A 21,315-nucleotide genomic window follows, 5' to 3' on the forward strand; every position below is an offset into this window, starting at 1 on the left:
AGATGTAGAAAATTGATCCATTCTTAAGCATGTCCTTAAAAGAAGTCCAAATGGAAATGTTGCATTTGAGAATGGGTATATTTCTAAAGTAAGAGGGTAAAGAAACTGCCTTGAATTAGAACTGGAGGAATAGAATTATAAATATTTGTTTGGAGAGGGGTAGTGGGAGAGAATCATGGAAGGGATGGAAGTCCAGGTGTGTGCTGAATAATTAGTAGGTTCTTGTAGACCCTGATGAGGCAGGCCGCCAGTACAGGCAGACAGTGCAAAATGAGTCCATATGGTGTGAAACTGGCTGACTGAGAAATGGCACAGAAATATGATTCAAGAAAAAGTTGATGCTAGAAAGATAGGGAGATAAAATACTCTTAACATTTAACAAACATGTTTATGACTGCATTATATATAAATGCTTCCTGGAAGCAGTGTTCCTTTCATTAGAAGACTTTTCTTATATCATATACAAAGACAGTCTGAGTCAGAGTAATTCCTGGTTGGATTACTCTAATTCTAATCTTTAATCAGCCTGTCTTCTTTAAAAATGAGAGACCTGAAAACAAATTCTCTAAATGTATTTAACAAAGAACATAAAGAATTAAGGTGCATCTCATGGTTTTTTCACTTGTATCTCCACTGTTTAAGTTAAATATAGCTTATATTCAAAATAAACATGTTAATGGCATTTTATTTATGTCAACTATATTCTGTTATTTTCCCTGAGCTCTGACTGAAATGGTTTATGTTAAATTGACTAGATATGTGGCCAAAAATAAACCAGTATTATATTCAGAATTGTGAATTTGGAGAGGCAAATAGTGGGGAAACAATCATAATTTTAGGTCAGAGTTTCTTTTAACAAATAGATTAAACTGTCACAAAATGGAACAAGTAACATCTTTATGTTTGTTCTTACTTCAGGCTTGTATCTGAAAAGCATTATTGCTGTAGCGATTGATTTTCTTGTATTCTAAAATAACAAAGGATTTTTTGTAATGTTTTCAGGTAGCCTAAAAAAAAAATGGTGATTTATTTTCTGCTAAGTCTTGTTAGCAATCGATGGTAACAAGGACTGTAAAAGTGCCTTAGAGAATGCTTAATTATCTGCTTGAGATGCTGTAAGGACAACCAAAAGAAAGGCATATAAAAAGGAAAAAGTTAATTAACTTGTTCTAAGAACTATATCCACCCAATTAAACTATAACTGACATGTAGTTATCCCATGTCAAAACCCTTTAGATATTTAAGTATATGAGAGAGAATCATTTTTAGCAAAAGAAATAAAATAAATAGTAGAAAACTAATGGAGAACCAAATGTTGACTGCATGGTTTTATCCTCAAAAAGATTCTAATTTGATCATTTCTCTTTATAGTCTCTTCAATTTGCTTGTCCCCAAAAGATAGCCAAGTCACTCAAAATAAGCCATACAAATTCACAAAGAAGGTCTCTGATGTAAAAATACTAAGGGAAATGGAATCATTATGATGGTTCCACAGAAGTCTGAAATTGTCAGACTAGAAATTCCTTTAGAAGTGGTTTTGTTTAATTTCCCAGCTGAGTCCTGCTTTTCCAGTCAAGGGAAACCTTAGCCTAAGAGCTCTTTTGTCACTGAAGGAACTTCAGGAAATAGGGAAATTATTTCCTTACAACTACACAATCTTTTTTTCATTATTGGAGTATAGTTGCTTTACAATATTGTGTTAGTTTCTGCTGTACAGCAAAGTGTATCAGCCACACGTGTACCTATATCCCCTCTTCCTTGGATTTCCTTCCCATTTAGGCAGTAGTTTCTCATTAGTTATCTATTTTATACATAATACCAATATTGTGGAGCTTCCCAGGTAGCTCATTGATAAAGAACCTACCAATGCAGGAGACACGGGTTTGATACCTGAGTTGGGAAGATTCCCTGAAGAAGGAAACGGCAACCTACTCCAGTATTCTTGCCTGGGAAATCCCATGGGCAGAGGAGCTTGATGGGCTATATAGTCCATAGGGTCACAAAGGAGTCAGACACAACTTAGTAACTAAACACCATCAATAGTGTGTGTGTGTGTGTGTGTGTGTGTGTATATATATGTTAATCCTAATCTCCCAATTCCTTCCATTGCCCTTTCCTCCCTGTGGTGTCCATATGGTTGTTCTGTACGTCTGTGTCTGTATTTCTGCTTTGTGAATATGTTCATCTATACCATTTTTCTAGATTCCACATACATGCATTAATAAATATTTGTTCTTCTCTTTCTGACTTACTCTGTATGACTGTCTCTAGATCCTCCACGTCTTTGCACATGGCACAATTTTGTTCATGTTTTGTGGCTGAGTAATATTCTATTGTATATATGTACCGCATTTTCTTTATCCATTCCTCTATTGATGGACATTTAGATTGCATCCATGTCCTGACTGTTGTAAAATAGTGCTGTAATGAACACGGAGGTGCATGTGTCCTTCTGAATTGCAGTTTTCTCTAGGTATATGCTCAGGAATAGGATTGCTGGGTCATATGTCAGTTCTTTTTCAGTTTTTTAAGGAGCTAGACAATCATTTTAATGAACTACTTCTATGTTAGAGGAGTGGACTGTGGAGTGGTTTAGATCTGTAGTCTAGAAGACCCTTTTGATATTGAGGGACTTAAGGGCCCATGTTTCAAATTAATCTGTGACAGAATCTGTACATCAGCATGTTGTTTGATGTCTGTCATAATATCGCACATATATTTTTTCCTGTTGTCTTTGAGCTTATAATGCATCATTGAAGAGAAGCACATCCCAGTTTACACTCCTTAGTCTGGACCACGTGATTTGAATGTAGCATGTAGATTTCATATTCCTCCAAACATTTGCTTCTCTCAACTTGAACTTTGGAGAAGGAAATGTCAACCCACTCAGGGTGGTTTGTTGCTTTCTTAATTCCAAACTACATTAGTTAAATCCTCACTGAATTATTTTGACAGAGCATTTTATATTTATGAAAGTTTAATAAATGTTCTGGCTCTTTTAAGAGTAACTTAACTATTTGGGGGACTTCTTTATTCAAATTCAGTCTTAATTGATTTTTGTTCAGTACAACTGAAAATGTAGAGTCATTGAAGATCATTCCCTGCTAAATTTCAGATCACAAGTGTGAGGGCCATCTCTGAGTAGAAGCACCAATTTCTACCAAATGTTCAGTTTATTAGCTCAGGTTATAGACAGTCTCTTGGTAGGAGGTAGGGAACAGAAATGATCAGCTCCTAGAATTAGGTTAAGAATGGGAAAAAATAGGTTCATTTGTAGCAAACGCTGGTAATGTGGGAAACTATGGGTAAGGGCATAAGGGCATAAGGGCAAAGGGTATATAGGAAATCTCTGTACCTTCTCAATTTTGCTGTTCTACAACAATAAAGGCTTAAAAATACAAATGGCAAAGTAGTTACAGATGCTAGTAAAATAATAATGCAATTCTAAATATCCATCTCTTAAATTACTAGAAAAAGATGCAGGCAAAGTTGCAGCAAAAACAGTCTTCACAGGTTTGGGTAACTTTATTTGCACTTTAGAGTCATTTCATAATCTCTAAATGCAATAAAACCATTTAAAAAGCTCTATCAGAAATAGAAACTTAGATATCTATTATACTTTTTCTTTATGTGATGACAGGTATTTTTCTCTAAGCTAATCCCAAATTTGGGGGTTATTACTTTAAATTTCATTTGACTTTAAATTTAATGAATGAAATTAGTTAGATGAGAGGAGTTAAAATTTTCCTTGATGGAAATATCTATAGCTTCTCCCTTTTGTGGCTTTTGAAACTAAATCTTTGGTGAACATAAAAGTCAAGCAAAGGCATGGAACATTCCCCTCAATACCCTGTCATCCTTTTGTGCCTTTGATTTTTAATCTTCAATTCACTTATGTAGCATTTTTTTTTTTTTTTTTGAGTACTTACCAAATGCAAGAGTCAATGCCGAGTCCTAGTGATACAGATACAAGCAAGTCAGATACGCCCTCTGTCTTCATGGAGCTTGTAGTCTGTGTGAGTTTAGTGTGGACCACACCAGGGTGACAAGAATAAGATCTAATGAAGGAAATGCACATAAAATACTCCATCACACCCTGGAATAAGTCCTCCTGTAGAGATCTGTACTGACACTATAGCAGAGCTCTACTCTTTCTAAGAAAATCAGAGCTCTGTCTTTTGGGAGCTGACACTTGAGCTGAGTCTCAAAACTGATCAAGATTTAAACCCTATTGGTATCACTGAGTCATGAGTGTCTTAGCCTTATTTCTTCTCTTATTTGTTATTTATTCAGCAATGTTGAAGAGGAATCCAAGATATAAAAGTCATTTTGCAGGATGCTAAGAGTGCTACTGAAGTGAGTCAGTCAAGGACTCTGCTCTCAAATTTCATGAGGGGCGAGAGAGAGAGAGAGAGAGAGAGAGAGAGAGAGAGAGAGAGAGTAAAGAAACCAGGAAGAAAGGCATGGGCGAATTGTGACATGAAAACACAAATGATGAAGCTCTCCTCCCAAGGGGAGCAGTCAGGGAATGCAGTGGATGCAGTAACATTGGAAGTAGCTGAAAACGTGGCTCCAAGCTTTTCAGCCCTGCATAGGTCCTGCTAAGTGGTAGGAGTGTTCTGCTTTATCAGAACCATGGTTTATCTTAAGATAAACATCCAGCGATGCATATTTGGGGAAAATTTTGGAAAGGGACCACTTCTCCCCCAAGTCTCTGTCCCTGCACCTGATATAGGTAAATAAAGAAGTTATGATACATCATGATCAAGCCATTCATTCCATAGAGACCTATAAGGAAATACCACTGCATTTAGGCTTAAGAATTTCAAAATGCCTTTTGGAAAGCATGAGTCCTGAATATGTTTATAATGAAAAGGGTTACATGATAATTAAATTTAGGAAGCATTCAGTCTATAGACCTTTCTTGAAAATTAATTATACCTATGTGTATCTATTTTTTTTATCCTATGATTAACAGAATAAATGAGCTAATCATTGAATACCTCTCTTTACCCCTGTTTTTCATAGACCATGTATTAACACTGTTGGAGCTCTGATACATGTCATTTATTCTTACACATCAAGATATTCTGTCTTTCCCAGTGGCAGACATGAGCCAGGAGAGTGCTTGAAAATACTGAGCTTGGAGCAGCAGATGGCAGGATGGAAGATGGGGACAGGAGGAAGAAGGGATAAAAATGGGATGAAAATAAAATGGAGATTTCTTATAAGTTGACAGTTTTCAGTCATTTCTAATGCCTGTAGCTTCTGAAGTGAGACAATTCAGGCTTTGAAATTCTCCCCTAGTGTTTGGTTTCTTTTATGGCCGCCTTCAGTTACTGGAGGTGTGGGGACCTTATTGGCCGCCAGGGCTTGGCTTCCTGATAATTCAAAGTGGTTTTTCCCAGGGGCCTAATAACCAGTGTCTGATTCAGAGCAACATCAGATTCTAACAACTAAAGGTTGTAGACACAATAAAATCTCTCCAGCACAGCTTCCTTTATTTTCACCTTTACCAAAAACCACATGCTGACAGTTATGACATGAGGGGACTGAAATGTTGGACAAATGGGTCCTATATAAAATAAAAAGAGTTGGGACTTCCCTGGCAGGCCAGTGGTTAAAGCTTCACCTTCCAATGCAAAGGATACAGGTTCCATCCCTGGTTGGGGAGCTAAGAAACCACATGCCTCAGGGCCAAACAACCAAAACATATAACAGAAGCAATATTGTATTACAACAAATGCAATAAAGACTTTTAAAAGTGGCCCATATCAAATATATATATTTTTAAAGGCAAGTAGATATATGAAGTAAAAAAAATAATTCCTTACAAATTCCACTGATAGTTATTGCTTAAAATAACTGTGTGCTGCCTGTGTACTAAGTGCTTCAGTGATGTCTGACTTTTTGCTAATCTGTAGACTATTGCCTGCCAGGCTCCTCTTTCCATGAGATTCTCCAGGCAAGAATACTGGAGTGGGTTGCTATGTCCTTCTTCAGGGGATCTTCCCAACTCAGGGGTTGAATCCATGTTTCTTAGGTCTCCTGCATCGGAAGGCAGGTTCTTTACCATTCAGTTCAGTTCAGTTCAATCACTCAGTCATATCCAACTCTTTGCAACCCCATGAATCGCAGCACACCAGGCCTCCCTGTCCATCACCAACTCCCAGAGTTCACTCAAACTCATGTCCACTGGTATACATGTGTTCCCCATCCTGAACCCTCCTCCCTCCTCCCTCCCCATACCATCCCTCTGGGTCGTCCCAGTGCACTAGCCCCAAGCATCCAGTATCGTGCATCGAACCTGGACTGGCAACTCATTTCATACATGATATTATACATGTTTCAATGCCATTCTCCCAAATCTTCCCACCCTCTCCCTCTGCAACAGAGTTCATAAGACTGTTCTATACATCAGTGTCTCTTTTGCTGTCTCGTACACAGGGTTATTGTTACCATCTTTCTAAATTCCATATATATGCATTAGTATACTGTATTGGTGTTTTTCTTTCTGGCTTACTTCACTCTGTATAATAGGCTCCAGTTTCATCCACCTCATTAGAACTGATTCAAATGTATTCTTTTTAATGGCTGAGTAATACTCCATTGTGTATATGTACCACAGCTTTCTTATCCATTCGTCTGCTGATGGACATCTAGGTTGCTTCCATGTCCTGGCTATTATAAACAGTGCTGCGATGAACATTGGGGTACACGTGTCTCTTTCCCTTCTGGTTTCCTCAGTGTGTATGCCCAGCAGTGGGATTGCTGGATCATAAGGCAGTTCTATTTCCAGTTTTTTAAGGAATCTCCACACTATTCTCCATAGTGGCTGTACTAGTTTGCATTCCCACCAACAGTGTAAGAGGGTTCCCTTTTCTCCACACCCTCTCCAGCATTTATTGCTTGTAGACTTTTGGATCGCAGCCATTCTAACTGGTGTGAAATGGTACCTCATAGTGGTTTTGATTTGCATTTCTCTGATAATGAGTGGTGTTGAGCATCTTTTCATGTGTTTGTTAGCCATCTGTACCTGTGGCGGATTCATTTTGACATTTGGCAAAACTAATACAATTTGTAAAGTTTAAAAATAAAATAAAATTAAAAAAAAATAAATAAAAAATAAAAACCAAATTTTGGTCTAAATATGGAAAAAATAAAAATAAAATAAAAATAAAATTAAATTAAAAATTAAAAGAACCCCATGAACAGAATGAAAAGGCAAAAAGATATGACACTGAAAGTTGAACTCCAAGGTCGGTAGATGCCCAATATGCTACGGGAGAAGAGTGGAGAAATAAAATGAGACATATAGGAAACTCTCCCTTGATGTTTATATTTTATAAAAGGAAAAATAAATGTTTAATAGAAAATTAAAAACAAAAAAAACTCATGTCCATTGAGTCAGTGATACCATCCAGCCATCTCATCCTCTGTTGTCCCCTTTTCCTTCTGCCCCCAATCCCTCCCAGCATCAGAGTCTTTTCCAATGAGTCAACTCTTTGCATGAGGTGGCCAAAGGACTGGAGTTTCAGCTTTAGCATCATTTCTTCCAAAGAACACCCAGGGCTGATCTCCTTCAGAATGGACTGGTTGGATCTCCTTGCTGTCCAAGGGACTCTCAAGAGTCTTCTCCAACACCACAGTTCAAAAGCATCAATTCTTCAGTGCTCAGCTTTCTTCACAGTCCAACTCTCACATCCATACATGACCACTGGAAAAACTATAGCCTAGACTAGATGGACCTTTGTTGGCAAAGTAATGTCTCTGCTTTTGAATATGCTATCTAGGTTGGTCATAACTTTTCTTCCAAGGAGTAAGCATCTTTTAATTTCATGTTTGCAATCACCATCTGCAGTGATTTTGGAGCCCAAAAAGATAAAGTCTTTACCATTAGGGCCAACTAAATTTTAATTGGTTATGTCCATATGTAAGTACAACTAAATGGCCCAAAGACAAAGCTCACTCTTTTAACCTCAACATGCTTAGAAATTAATATGTATTATTATCAGAGATTGCAAAGTAATATATATTAATTAGAAATGTAGAAAATATAAAAAGCATTTTAAAATATAAGAAATCACCTTTCTGGTGAGAAACAATGATATTTTGGTGTATATCATTTCAGGGATTTTTTTGTATAATATACATTAAGGGTAAGTGTTTTAAAATTTCATATTATGCTACAAAAACTATTGTTTAGGCCTTCTTCATTTAAAAATGTATTGACAGTATTTTCCCTAGTCATTAAACACTTTACACAACTTGCCTTTATATGAACATCCTATTAATATAATTTTTAACATGTAATTTTCTCTCTTTCATTCTTAATGTTTTGACATTATTTTTAAAAAGCACTGGGATAAATATTTTTAGGTGTAAATCTTTTTGCTTGCCCTTGCTTTTTTTTCCCTTCAAGATAAATTCCTAAAGGGAATTTTCTGCCTTACAGCATGTATGAACATTTTTAAGCTATAATGTAACAGATTATCAAATTGCCCTTCAAATATTATGTATCTGAATATCTGGTCCACCAGCGGGTATGTGGAAAAGCCAGCATATCCGCATCCTCACTAATAAATGGAGATTTTAAAGTGCCATAAAAAGCTCTTTAAAAGTCTTCTCTCACTCATAATTTACCTCAAGTCTTCCAGCTACATTCTAATTAAGGCAATTGGGTGAAGTTTTATTTTTGCTTGAGTAGAACTGAATTCAGGGTTGTGAACTTTACATAAAGTATTTTCTGAGAAGAGTCTAAACTATAGAGACATCTTTTATTTATTTAAATAGTGTTTAATATGGAGATTTCAAATGAGAGAGAATAAAGCCATTACATTACTTCTTATCAGTTTAAGCAGTTGTAAAACAGCTGTGAGTGCCAGCTTAATAAATAAGGAAATTTTACTTAACAATCAATAGATTCTAGTCCTCATGTTTTTGTTATTAGTTATTAAATACAAAATAAAGCAATTACAGCTTTTCAAGTAGTCGTGTATGGATGTGAGAGTTGGACCATAAAGAAAGCTGAGTGCTGGAGAATTGATGCTTTTGAACTGTGGTGTTGGAGAAGACTCTTGAGAGTCCCTTCGACTGCAAGGAGATCCAACCAGTCAATCCTAAAGAAAGTCAATCCTGAATATTCATTGGAAAGACTGATGCTGAAGCTGAAACTCCAATACTTTGGCCACCTGATGCGAAGAATTGACTCACTGGAAAAGACCCTGATGCTGGGAAAGATTGAAGGCCGGAGGAGAAGGGGACGACAGAAGATGAGATGGTTGGGTGGCATCGCTGCCTTGATGGAATTGAGTTTGAGCAAGCTCTGGGAGTTGGTGAAGGACAGGGAAGCCTGATGTGCTGCAGTCGATGGGATTGCAAAGACTCAGACATGACTGTGTGACTGAACTGAACTGAAAGCAATTATATTAATACACAGAAATTAGAGACAGTTTCCTTTACCAGAAGTCCTAGTTTGGTCACTTAATTAGGAGTTCTCACACATTGACCATTTTCCTAAAACAACAATGATATAAATGTCAAGTAGATTTTCATACAAATAGTAAAGCATCAGAAATCTACTTTATTGTAGAATGAATGGCAATGTCACAGGCTACTGAACTGATGGCCTTGACCTGGCAGTTAGCATTGTTCACATTTCTCAAAAGTACTAGATTTTGTACAAACTGAATTAAGAAATTAAGATCCCTGTGAAGTGGGAAGAAATGCAATTTGATGTGTGGGACACACCAAAAGGAGGGACACATATTTAAATGAATTAATAATTATATTTAAATCTCAATAAAATGTGCTAAAATAAATGAAAGATTGTTTTACATTCTTCAGTATGATTTTCCAATCACTGTAAGTTTCATTGCTTAATTTTAAAATAGAGGCAAATGAGTTACTTTAAAAAATTTTTTGGTTTTTTACTTTTTACAATGTTGTGTTGGTTTCTGCTATATAACAGTGCAAATCAGCCGTAATTATACATATATCCCCTCCCTCTTGAGCCTCCCTCCGTTCCTCCCATCCCACCCCCTGGGTCATCACAGTGCACCAGACTGGGCTCCCTGTGTTGTACAGCAACTTTTCACCAACTATCAATTTTACACATGATAGTGTATATATGTGAATACTACTTTCTCCATGTTTCCCTTTCACTGTCTCCCCATTGTGTCCAAGTAATCAGAAAGAGAAAAACAAATATATAATCTAAAAAAAAATGGTATTGATGAATGTATTTGCAGAGAAGAAATGGAGATGCAAATGTAGAGAGGCAAATACATTAGAAAGAAGAGATGTATGATTAGAAATTGCTGTTATTAGATGTGAAATTTTCAATATTCTTAGTATGGACACATGCAGAATTTCTTTCTTTTGGCAGAAGAGCCTAAAAGCATATGAAAAACCATTAGATCATTACTGACCTATAATATCTCACAGGACACACACAAAAACAAGAAAATAGGTATGGCTGACTTATTTGAACTTCCCTCAAGGAATCTTCATAAAATTTCTCCTGAGTAGCAAGAAACAAAGCTTTAACACTGTTAGTAGAAGAAAGAAAAGTTTCATTTTCTCTGCAGAAGAAATTCCCCTAGGCCTGCAGGTATACACAGATAAAGGAATATGGAGATGTTTTCTTGATATACAGGCTCCATTTTAGCTGTGAACTTGGACATCCTGCACTGTGGACAGACTTAAATTGACTTATCAGTGCTACAGGCTATGTTCTCCTGTCTTCCTCTGCAAGCAAGGGTCTGTGAAATTCTAAGTTATGTGAGTCACTGAAAACAGTTGTCATTGTTCAGTCAGTCGTGTCTGACTCTTTGTGACCCTGTGGACTGCAGCATGCCATGCTTCCCTGTCCTTCACTATCTCCTGGAGTTTGCTCAAACTCATGTCCGTTGAGTCGGTGATGCCTTCCAACTATCTCACCCTCTACCACTCCTTCTCCTCCTGCCCTCAATCTTTCCCAGCATCAGGGTCTTTTCCAATGAGTCAGCTCTTCACATCAGGTGGCCAAAGTATTGGAGCTTCAACCTCAGCATCAGTCCTTCCAATGAATATTCAGGCTTGATTTCCTTTAGGATTGACTGGTTTGATTGCTTTGCAGTCCAAGGGCCTCTCAAGAGTCTTCTCCGACACCACAGTTTGAAAGCCTCAGTTCTTCAGCATTCAGTCTTCTTTATGGTCCAACTCGCACATCTGTACATGACTACTGGAAAAACCATAGCTTTGACTATACGGAGCTTTGTCGGTAAAGTGATGTCTCTGCTTTTCAATATGCTGTCTAGGTTTGTGAGAGCAGTAAAGACCACATTTTGGGAGTCCTCCGGTAACTCTTAGATCTTGTGAACTTAAGTATGTATGATGACTATTTTTATATGTAAAACACTGGAAAGAACTTTAATATTCATATAGGGTATGTGGGTAAATATACAATGTTCTGTCTTCCTGATGGAATCAATATTATTATTGAAATTGAAGTGTAGGAAGAATATATGATAACTTGGGAAATTGCTGTAAAAGGAGTAAGTTGTCAACTATATTAAAACCTAAAAATAAATCTAAAAACTACACATGTCCAAAAAAGGCTAGAAGAAAGCACAGCAGAGGTTTAACATCATTTGGTTTACTTTGCAAGGACCTTGGGTCATTATTTTTAATCTTCCTGTGTTGCTAACTTTCCACGTTTTCTCTGGTAAATGTACACTAATTGTTTGCTATATAATGCTCCCTAATTTGAAAATACTTCATGGACCCCTTAAGTGGGTGCATAGATTTTATTTTCTTGGGTTCCAAAATCACTGTGGATAGTGACTGCAGCCATTAAATTAAGATGCTTACTCCTTGGAAGAAAAGCTATGACAAGCCCAGATAGCATCACTTTGCCTACAAATGTCCTTATAGTCAAAGCTATGGTTTTTCCAGTAGTCATGTACAGCTGTGAGAGTTGGACCATAAAGAAGCCTGAGTGCTGAAGAACTGATGCTTTCAAATTGAGCTTCTGGAGAATACTTTCCAAAGTCTCTTGGACTAACAGGAGATCAAACCAGTCAATCCCAAAGGAAATCAATCCTGAATATACTGTGGAAGAAGTGATGATGAAACTGAAGCTCCAATACTTTGGCCACCTGATGTGAAGAGCTGACTCATTGGAAAAGATTCTGATGCTGGGAAAGATTGAAGGCAAAAGGAGACAAGGGCAGCAGAGGATGAGATGGTTAGTTAGCATCATTGACTCAGTGGACATGAATTTGAGCAAGCTCTGGGAGATAGTGAACAGCAAGGGAGCCTGGCATGCTACAGTCCATGGGGTTGCAAAGAGTCGGACATGACTTAGCAACTGAACAACACCAGCAGGAGAAATGACCACGCTGGGCTCCAGGCCCTCCCTTTCTTCTACCCTGTCACCCTGCTTCCCTCACTTCTCTTCCTTTCACACCCTTCTCTGAGCAAGTTTCACATTTTTCTTGTTTATCTTTCCATAGGTAAGTGCCCAATCCTTAGCTGAAGGAATAAATAAAATCAGTTGCTATTGTCTCTTTCTTTAGCCATACTTTGTGATGGGAATCAGTGTGCTAAGTTCACATTTGTGTTCACAAATAAAGTGACATTTACACTATGCCCATTACAACTGCCATGAGCCCTCACTTCCCCTTCCTGTGACTTACCCGTACACTAGTGAGTCTGGTAGCTGCCATGCAGTCTATCACCCAGAATCATCTCGTATCACCTACTGTATTATCTCTCTTCTTTGTGTCCACTTATCAAACACCCTTGAAGCCAGTGTCAGAAGCAGCCACTATGAGAATGCCATAGTTCTTGGGATGGCTCAGAGCCCCAAAGTTGCTAATCCTTGGGTGCCAGAGCAGTGACTTGGGAACTGAAAGAAGCCAATGTGGCTGAAGGATGGATACTGGCAGGGGTAGATCCCAGCTTTAGAATGGAGAGGTGGGTGAGGCCAATCATGCATGACCTTCCAGGACAAGTTAAGTCAGGATACTAGGCTTTATGGGCTTCCCAGTGGTGCTAGTGGCAAAGAATCCACCTGCCAATGCAGAAGACGTAAGAGACATGGGTTCGATCCCTGGTGGAGGGCATGGCAACCCACTCCAGTATTCTTGCCTGGAGAATCCCTTGGACAGAGGAGCCTGGAGAGCTACCATCCATAGGGTAGCAGAGAGTTGGCCATGACTGAAATGACTTAGCGTGCGTGCACGTACTAGGCTTTATCCAAGGTCACTAGGGAGCGCTTGAAAGATTTTATTCAGGGGAGAATGATGTGAAAAGTAAATGATGATTCTGGCTGTGGTCCACATTTGTACAACTGGTGGGTAAGGCACCAGGCTGAGGGCCCAGGTCCTCTGGATTATGCAATGAAGACCCTTTTCACACTGCAAAGAACACTGTTAAGAATACTCTTGGTTCAGAAATTTTAAGGGAGATGCAGGCTCTTAGAAGACTGTTAAGTACCATAGCGCCTCTGTTTCTCTGTTAGTATAATTTTGATCCTTGCCAGCCCATGCTTTTCAGTTCTTTAAAAGATTAAACTTAGCAGGTGTTCGAGCCTGGAAGCAAATGACAAATACCAGCATTATTTTGGCGAAGGAATAGATTTCCTTCAAGTGTCTCCATATTTCAGCCTTCATTCTGAGAAGAAAAAGATGCACGTACCACAGACTGCTCTGCCTCACATCACTCGCTGTGCCAGACTTGGAAGACTCAGTACTCCACTCCATTTAAGGCAGAAGTGTTAACATTTGTACTTAGCTGCACTGGATTCAAACACTGAGTGTTCAGAACATTTGCAGGCGGATGTTATTGAAGATGTTCGCATTTCACGGTTTCATTCGTTTATTTGCATAGAACAACCATTGCCACCAACTTGAGCCGCAGTCAACAGAGACACATTTTTGTTTGTTTGTTTGCTGTTGAATTATGAACATGCATTCATACAGGGAAAGCATTTTACTTTTCTGCACAGATCAGCTGTTGTTCCAGTCTTGGTTTATGGTTGTTTTTGTTGTTTTACTTACTCTGTTGGGAAGCAGATATTAATATGAGAAGAAAGAGTGTTTTGCTTACACTACAATGCTGATTTTAATGAAAAGAAATTCAGAACCCACTTTTTCATTGAATTTTGCCTCCTTCTTTATAACTGAGATTGAATGCTCTGCCTTCCCTGAAATGTGCATTTTATTTACTCCTTCACACAAGTCCAAGGTCAGGGCAGTTCTTGAATTAGGAAAACATCATTATCTCCAGTATCGATTTGTTAGTCTTCTTAGTTACCTTCCATACTGCACACCAAAAGGACCCAGAAGGTAAACAGTGGGACAAAATCCAGCCCCAACTAAAGGTGCCCTTCAGGTGTGAATTTTATGATTTCTTTGATCTTGCTCAGAAATTAATGTCAATCAAAGGATCTGTGTCCAACCTTCACTGAAGATGAAAAGCTGGTCAAGATTCAGACAGGGTTTGCAGCTGACAAGGCAGCATTTTTATCAGTAGATATGCGAGGGACCAGGTGAGCCAATATATTGACAGGAGTGTCACTTTCACTCTGTCTTAGGAAATAAGATTCCTGCCTCCTGTCCTTGGTCATAGTCTCAAACTGCTCTCGATCCAATCCTTTCCATCTCACTGTCATCATATCTCCTTTGTCTACAGACTTCTTCTATTGTGAGTTTCCCTACATACATGTCCATGCTCAAATGTATGAATATACACTAAGCTCCCTACATACAAACCTTCAACTTGTAAACTTTCAAAGATGCAAATGTGCATTCACATGTCCAAACTCATAAGGTAGTTTACATGTCTGGTGTCCATTGTCACATGTGTGCGTCGTCTACAAGTGATTTTACTTTTGTGTACTTTACTGTACAGTCCTTTGCAGAGGACAATAGTAGAGTATGCTTATTTCAAGCCTAGAATATCTGGAAGCAAGCATAAAGGCAGCAGTGATGTACCTGGTACACTGTAAGGTACTGTACTGTAAGATTAAAAATGTTTTATTTTTTGTTTGTTTTTATGTATTATTTGTGTGAAAAGTGTTATAAACATTTTACAGTACAGTACTATGTAGCTAATTGTGTTAGTTGGGTACCTAGGCTAACTTTGTTGGACTAACAAACAAATTGAACTTATGATCTCGCTCTTAGAACAGAACTCTTTCGTATGTAGGGAACTTACTGTGTGTGTGTGTGTGTGTATATATATACACACACTTGCCTATATATATAAATATAAAATTATATATATATATATAATTGTACATATATGGGGCTTCCCAGGTGGTGCTAGTGGTAACCAAAGAACCTGCCTGCTAATGCAGGAGTCATAAGAGACGTGGGTTTGGTCCCTGGGTTGGAAAGAACCCCTCGAGGAGGGTGTGGCAAACCTCTCCAGTATTCTTGCCTGGAGAATCACATGGGTAGAGAAGCCTGGAGGTTTGTAGTCCATGGTGTCACAGAGAGTTGGACATTACTGAAACAGCTTAACATGCATGCACAACTGTACATATATATAACCAAATATACAAATAAACTATTATATGTAATTATATATAAAGGTATATATAATGTTATATATAAGTATAACTATATGTATATGTATATAAAAGTCTCCCTAGCTCCTCAGTAACTGTCTAGTGGCTACACTCTCCTTTCTTTTTTGTATCAAGCCAGTACTAAGGACCATGAAATAAAGGCAGAATGAAATATCTTTCCCCTCAGACATTCTTGCTCTCCTGACATGCAGTGTTCCAGGAAGATTAATCTGACTGGGGGGTGCCAGAAGCAGGCAGATCAGTTTGTGGCTATTACAAGAGTTTATTACTTGCGAGGTGATGAATAAAATTGCACAAAATTCCTTTTCCAAACATCCTGACTTATTTCAGAGCTCCCATGACACACGCACACTTTGCTGTCAGCATCATCCCTGAGGTGGAGCCTGCCTCTGTTGCCGTGTATCCACCTCTATTTCTGAGGCTTCATCTGGTGAGAAGGTGTAAAAACACTCAGCTTTGGTTTGTCTCTTTTGTAGTCTATTTGTGTTTACCTCTTGCTTGTCATTAAGGTTACAGTTTTGAATACAGGGTAGGTCTCACTGGTTCCAGCAAAGAGCTAAGGTTTTTATTCTTCTTTGAAGAAGTAGCACACAGAGATACTGATTTTAACAGGTAATTAAGCTCCATACTCTTTTTACCACTGCAGCTATGGTATTTTGTTTTATTTTTTCTTTTCTGTATGTCTTGATATATTAGATGATATATTAGATGAGTCACCCCCTATTTAAAAGAAATAATTTTATCTTCCAATATTATGAGTTGTCTTTGTGTCTTTTTTTTTTTTTTTTTTTAGCCACACTACATGGCTTGCAGGATCTTAGTTCCCCTACCAGGAATCAAACCCCAACCCCATGAGTGAAAGTGCCAAGTCCTAACCACTGAACCGCAGCCCCCTTATTATAAATGTACAATATTTGATATATTTGCAGTGCAGAGTTCTCTATCAGTGAACAGAGTTTAACTCTTCCTTCATTCAGATCTTTTATATCTGTCAGTAGAGTGAATAAAGTTTTAAAAGAAGAAGTTTTGTCTACAAGGTTGTATGCATTCTTTATACACACGGTTGCAATAATCCCTAGGTATTTTATTCTCACTTTGCTCATTTGAATAATTTCCACTTTATTTCTTATGTTCTTATTTCTTGAGTAGAAGAAATTTTGAATGTCGATCTCGTATCTGACAACTTTCCGTAACTAACTTATTTTTCAGTATTTACCTGTTAATTCTATTGGAGTTTGTTTGTAGGTGAACATATATTGGTTAATAATGGCACTGGATTGTGATCATCTCATATATAGGATTTAAGTTTTGTGAAAGATCCTATTAAAATTTTTTACTAGAGATCCCCAGTTTCTCATCCAAACAGCTTAGAATGAGATGGGTTTAAGAATTCAGAACTTTCCAGGTTTCAGAAATGTGATGACACACACACTCTGAATTTTGTATAAACCCCAGCGGAGTCTTCAAATTCCATAATCAAACACGTTAGGATTTCTGCAGCAAACTGTTTCAGAATTCTCACAAGGAGGATAAAAGCTTTACCTAGTTTCTTTCTGGGTTAGGTTGGATTGTGCCACCAAATGAAGGAGTCCTCAAATTAAGAAAACCTTTGGTTATTATAAGGGATATGCTATAGTATGGATTTTTTTTTTTAATGCACAGAAAATCTCCAAACTCCATTTTGTTAGTTTTTCCACTTTTCTTTCTTCTTTGTCACTATTGACAATGAGAACACAGTCCCTTGTCTGACCTTAAAATTGTCCTATGCTATGTCTGTTGAAGGAGCAGATGTTATCTTGGGATTTTCAAATTATGTGAGTTGTCTTTATTCTTTTATAAAGTTTATACTTCCCAAAGCAAAGATTTACCATGTGAGGATGTTCGTAATGTGATCTTTGTAAAAAACTGAATGTTTGAAGCCTGTCGGAAGTCACAAAATGCTTTTCTTTTTTTTTTTTTTCTGGGTAGTAAGAATGAGATTTATTGGTTTGTGTTTTCCTTTTTTTAAAATTTTATTTTATTTTTAAACTTTACAGTATTGTATTAGTTTTGCCCAACATTGAAATGAATCCGCCACAGGTATACCCGTGCTCCCCATCCTGAACCCTCCTCCCTCCTCCCTCCCCATAGCCTCCCTCTGGGCCGTCCCAGTGCACCAGCCCCAAGCATCCAGCATCATGCATCGACCCTGGACTGGCGACTCGTCTCATACATGATATTACACATGTATATATGGAATTTAGAAAGATGGTAACAATAACCCTGTGTACGAGACAGCAAAAGAGACACTGATGTATAGATCAGTCTTGTAGACTCTGTGGGAGAGGGAGAGGGTGGGGAGATTTGGGAGAATGGCATTGAAACAAAATGCTTTTCTTATCAGGGGTCAGACAGCTTCATTTAAGTGAAAAGCAACTGGTGTTTAGAAGCAGTGCTTAAAAAATTATGGGATCCGCTCTTCTTCATCCTTTTTCAAGATTGCACAGGGATGTGTTGACAAATACGTCATGAAATTCTTAGTGAATGAAAACAAGCCTAAGATTAGAAGCCAGGCTTACTCTATCTATAGTCTCTTAAATCTGCATCTGACTCCCAGGCATCAGCCTGCTGTATTCCACTCTGTATCTGTATTTGACTGGAAGCGTTCACAAATGGGGAAGACATAAAATATTTAGAGCCCATGAAGCACTCAGGACTGTCAAAAATGATCTATTTCACATACATGGCCATGTGCTGGCGCTTTTAGGGCGAATTTGTCCATTTATGTTGAATATACCTACAGTCTTTGTTCTTTTGGATTTCATTGAGTTCTGTCATAAAACTAACAATAAGCTTTGAGATGCACTTGAGTTCTGTTTCTTTTTCCTTTCTTTTTCCCCCCCAGCCTTTGAGTCATGTATATGTGATTGAGAGAGGCAGATTGTGTCTTCAGAATGAGTGAGTTTTAAGTATTTAAATACGGTAAGGTTTGTCTATAGTGGCTCAGACAGTAAAGCGTTTGCCTACAATTGCGGGAGATCTGGGTTCAATCCCTGGGTGGGGAAGATCTCCTGGAGAAGGATATAGCACCACACTCCAGTATTCTTGCCTGGAAAAATCCCATGGACAGAGGAGCCTGGTTGGCTACAGTCTGTGGGGTCGCAAAGAGTCAGACACGACTGAGCGACTTCACTTTCTTTTCTTTCACTTTCTTTTGTCTATGGTTAAGAAAAGGAATGACTGCCAGGAGTCCCCTACCTCCTCCCTTTACGTCTTCATGAGTTTATGTCTTACTGAGTTGTCAGAAAAGCTTGTCTTTACTGAAATTTAATAAAGCATAGTAAGCCATCACATGACACAGACCACCAAGGAGCATCACTCTCACGCGGCCCTTCCTTACTGGGTTTATTACCCATCAGTTGTTGCTGTTCATTCACTCAGCTGTGTCCGACTCTTTGTGACCCCATAGACTGCAGCATGTGAGGCTTTCCTGTCCTTCACTATCTCCTGGAGTTTGCTCAAACTCATGTCCATTGAGTCTGTGGTGCCATCCAACCGTCTCATTCTCTATTGCTCCCTTCTGTTCCTGCCCTCAATCTTTCCCAGCATCAGGGTCTTTTCCAATGAGACAACTCTCCATCAATAGTGGATATAAATGATTTTGACTGAAGAGAATCTTAGCAGGAAGATATTAATAAATGTGTGCTGCTGCTGCTGCTGCTAAGTCACGTCAGTCAAGTCCGACTCTGTGTGACCCCATAGATGGCAGCCCACCAGGCTCCCCCATCCCTGGGATTCTCCAGGCAAGAACACTGGAGTGGGTTGCCATTTCCTTCTCCAATAATATGTGTATCCACACTAATACCAGAGCCTAAAACAAAGAATTGACTCATTGGAAAAGACCCTGATGCTGGGAGGGATTGGGGGCAGGAGGAGAAGGGGACGACAGAGGATGAGATGGCTGGATGGCATCACTGACTCGATGGACATGAGTTTGAGTAAACTCTGGGAGTTGGTGATGGACAAGGAGGCCTAGAGTGCTGTGATTCATGGGGTCACAAAGAGTCGGACACAACTGAGGGACTGAACTGAACTGAACTGAAAGCAAAACAAAATAATGTGTTTTTAATTTCAATATTCTTTGTATTCAGGTTACTGTTGAGTTTTAGTGCTTTCTTATTGTCCCCTGTATCCTTGATGGGGTAGGCAGGATAATTCTATTGTGCTTTTGATGATCAATTTGTTGTGCTGTCTTTATTTCATTCATTTCTTTCTCTCCACTTGGCTGTCCTTGGTTAGTTCATGAAGAATGCTGTAATCTTACAAATCAAAAATGGAGACTAAAACTTTCTTTAGTGTTTCAAATTGTACTTTAAAACTTCATTAAATCTGCAGTGTCACCATCTTTATAAATTATATGACCAAGGTGTATTGTTATTATTCAAAGCATTGCAATCTTTAGTTGGAATAAAGAGCCTTTTACTACTACTAGGATTGAGTGAGCTAATGAAATTCTAGTTCACCTTCACTATTTGCTAGAATATGTATATTGCTACTACGTGAAGGAAATACATATTTCTAAACAGTGTTTGAAAAAGACACTGAGTTCTGTGTGTTTCCCTCACCAGTCCCACCCTAGACACAGTTTATACTCTCTCTATTTCTCTCTCTCAGATATAATACATCTCCAGACCCAGAATAACATTAACAATTCCCTCCTTCAAAGTGACCTTTAGCCAGTTTGGTCACTACTTATATCTGATAATTTACAAGGAAAGGTTAAAACACTTGAAGCTAGGCAGAAAGTTAAGGTAAAAGTTATTGAGTTTGCAAAATAAAATTTGGGTTCAAACAAATGTGAAAGTGATGCATGATGAAATCCCAATATCCATGTCATCTGCCGTTTTCTGTTATTGATTAACACTCTCAGAACATTTCAAGCAGCAGTTAACTTAGCTAGTTGGCCAGCAGCTCATCCAGAAAATGCAAAGTGGTAATAAGCACCATGTGAGCAATCTGCTTCTAGACTCATGCTATTCAGTAGATGTTTGATGGAGAGATCTGTGCTAAAATCTGCCATAAAAACACTTTGTAGAATTCTAAAAACTGAGTGTTTCAAACAGTGGAAATAGATTACTTAGCATCATTCATGGTCAAGTATTCTTGAGTCTTCAGAAAATGTTTTTTTTTTTTAAAAAAAAACCTTAATAACCAAAGGGGTTCTTTTCTGTACCTTATGGACATGGTTATAAAAAAGCATTTGAAACTTAATTAAACAGTATTCAGATTCATGGGATATTACAACTGGAAGCAAGCTAGGAAGCTTCAGAAATGACCTCTCGTTTTCCAGGAAAAATATCTGAAGTTGAAAAAACTAAAGGGACATGAAGCTGACACCGCTGTTCAGTTGAACACTATTTATTATGCATACTATTTACACATACACATGCTTGCTTTATTTTCCAGGATACCTCAATTACTAGTTAAGAATGTTGAACACCTATGTGGGCCACTCTTTACCATCTGAGACAAAGGGAATGGGTACCCACTCTAGTATCCTTGGGGCTTCCCTGGTGGCTCTGACAGTAAAGAATTTGCCTGTAATGTGGGAGACCTGGGTTTGATCCCTGTGTCAGGAAGATCCCTGGAGAATTCTTGCCTGGAGCATCCCCATGGACAGAGGAGCCCGGCAGGCTACAGTCCATGGAGTCGCAAACAGTTGGACATGACTAAGTGACTAATATTACTTATTGTCT

General features: G+C 38.3%; 1 protein-coding gene across 2 annotated transcripts in view; it reads left to right on the forward strand.

Annotated features, from left to right (window-relative positions):
- The window catches only part of NKAIN3 (sodium/potassium transporting ATPase interacting 3), a 535,514-nt gene that overhangs the window by 138,470 nt on the left and 375,729 nt on the right, over nucleotides 1-21,315 (forward strand). The gene's annotated exons all lie outside the window — the stretch shown is intronic.

The sequence above is a fragment of the Bos indicus x Bos taurus genome, chromosome 14, assembly GCF_003369695.1.
Source record: "Bos indicus x Bos taurus breed Angus x Brahman F1 hybrid chromosome 14, Bos_hybrid_MaternalHap_v2.0, whole genome shotgun sequence".
Classification (NCBI taxonomy): Eukaryota; Metazoa; Chordata; class Mammalia; order Artiodactyla; family Bovidae; genus Bos; species Bos indicus x Bos taurus.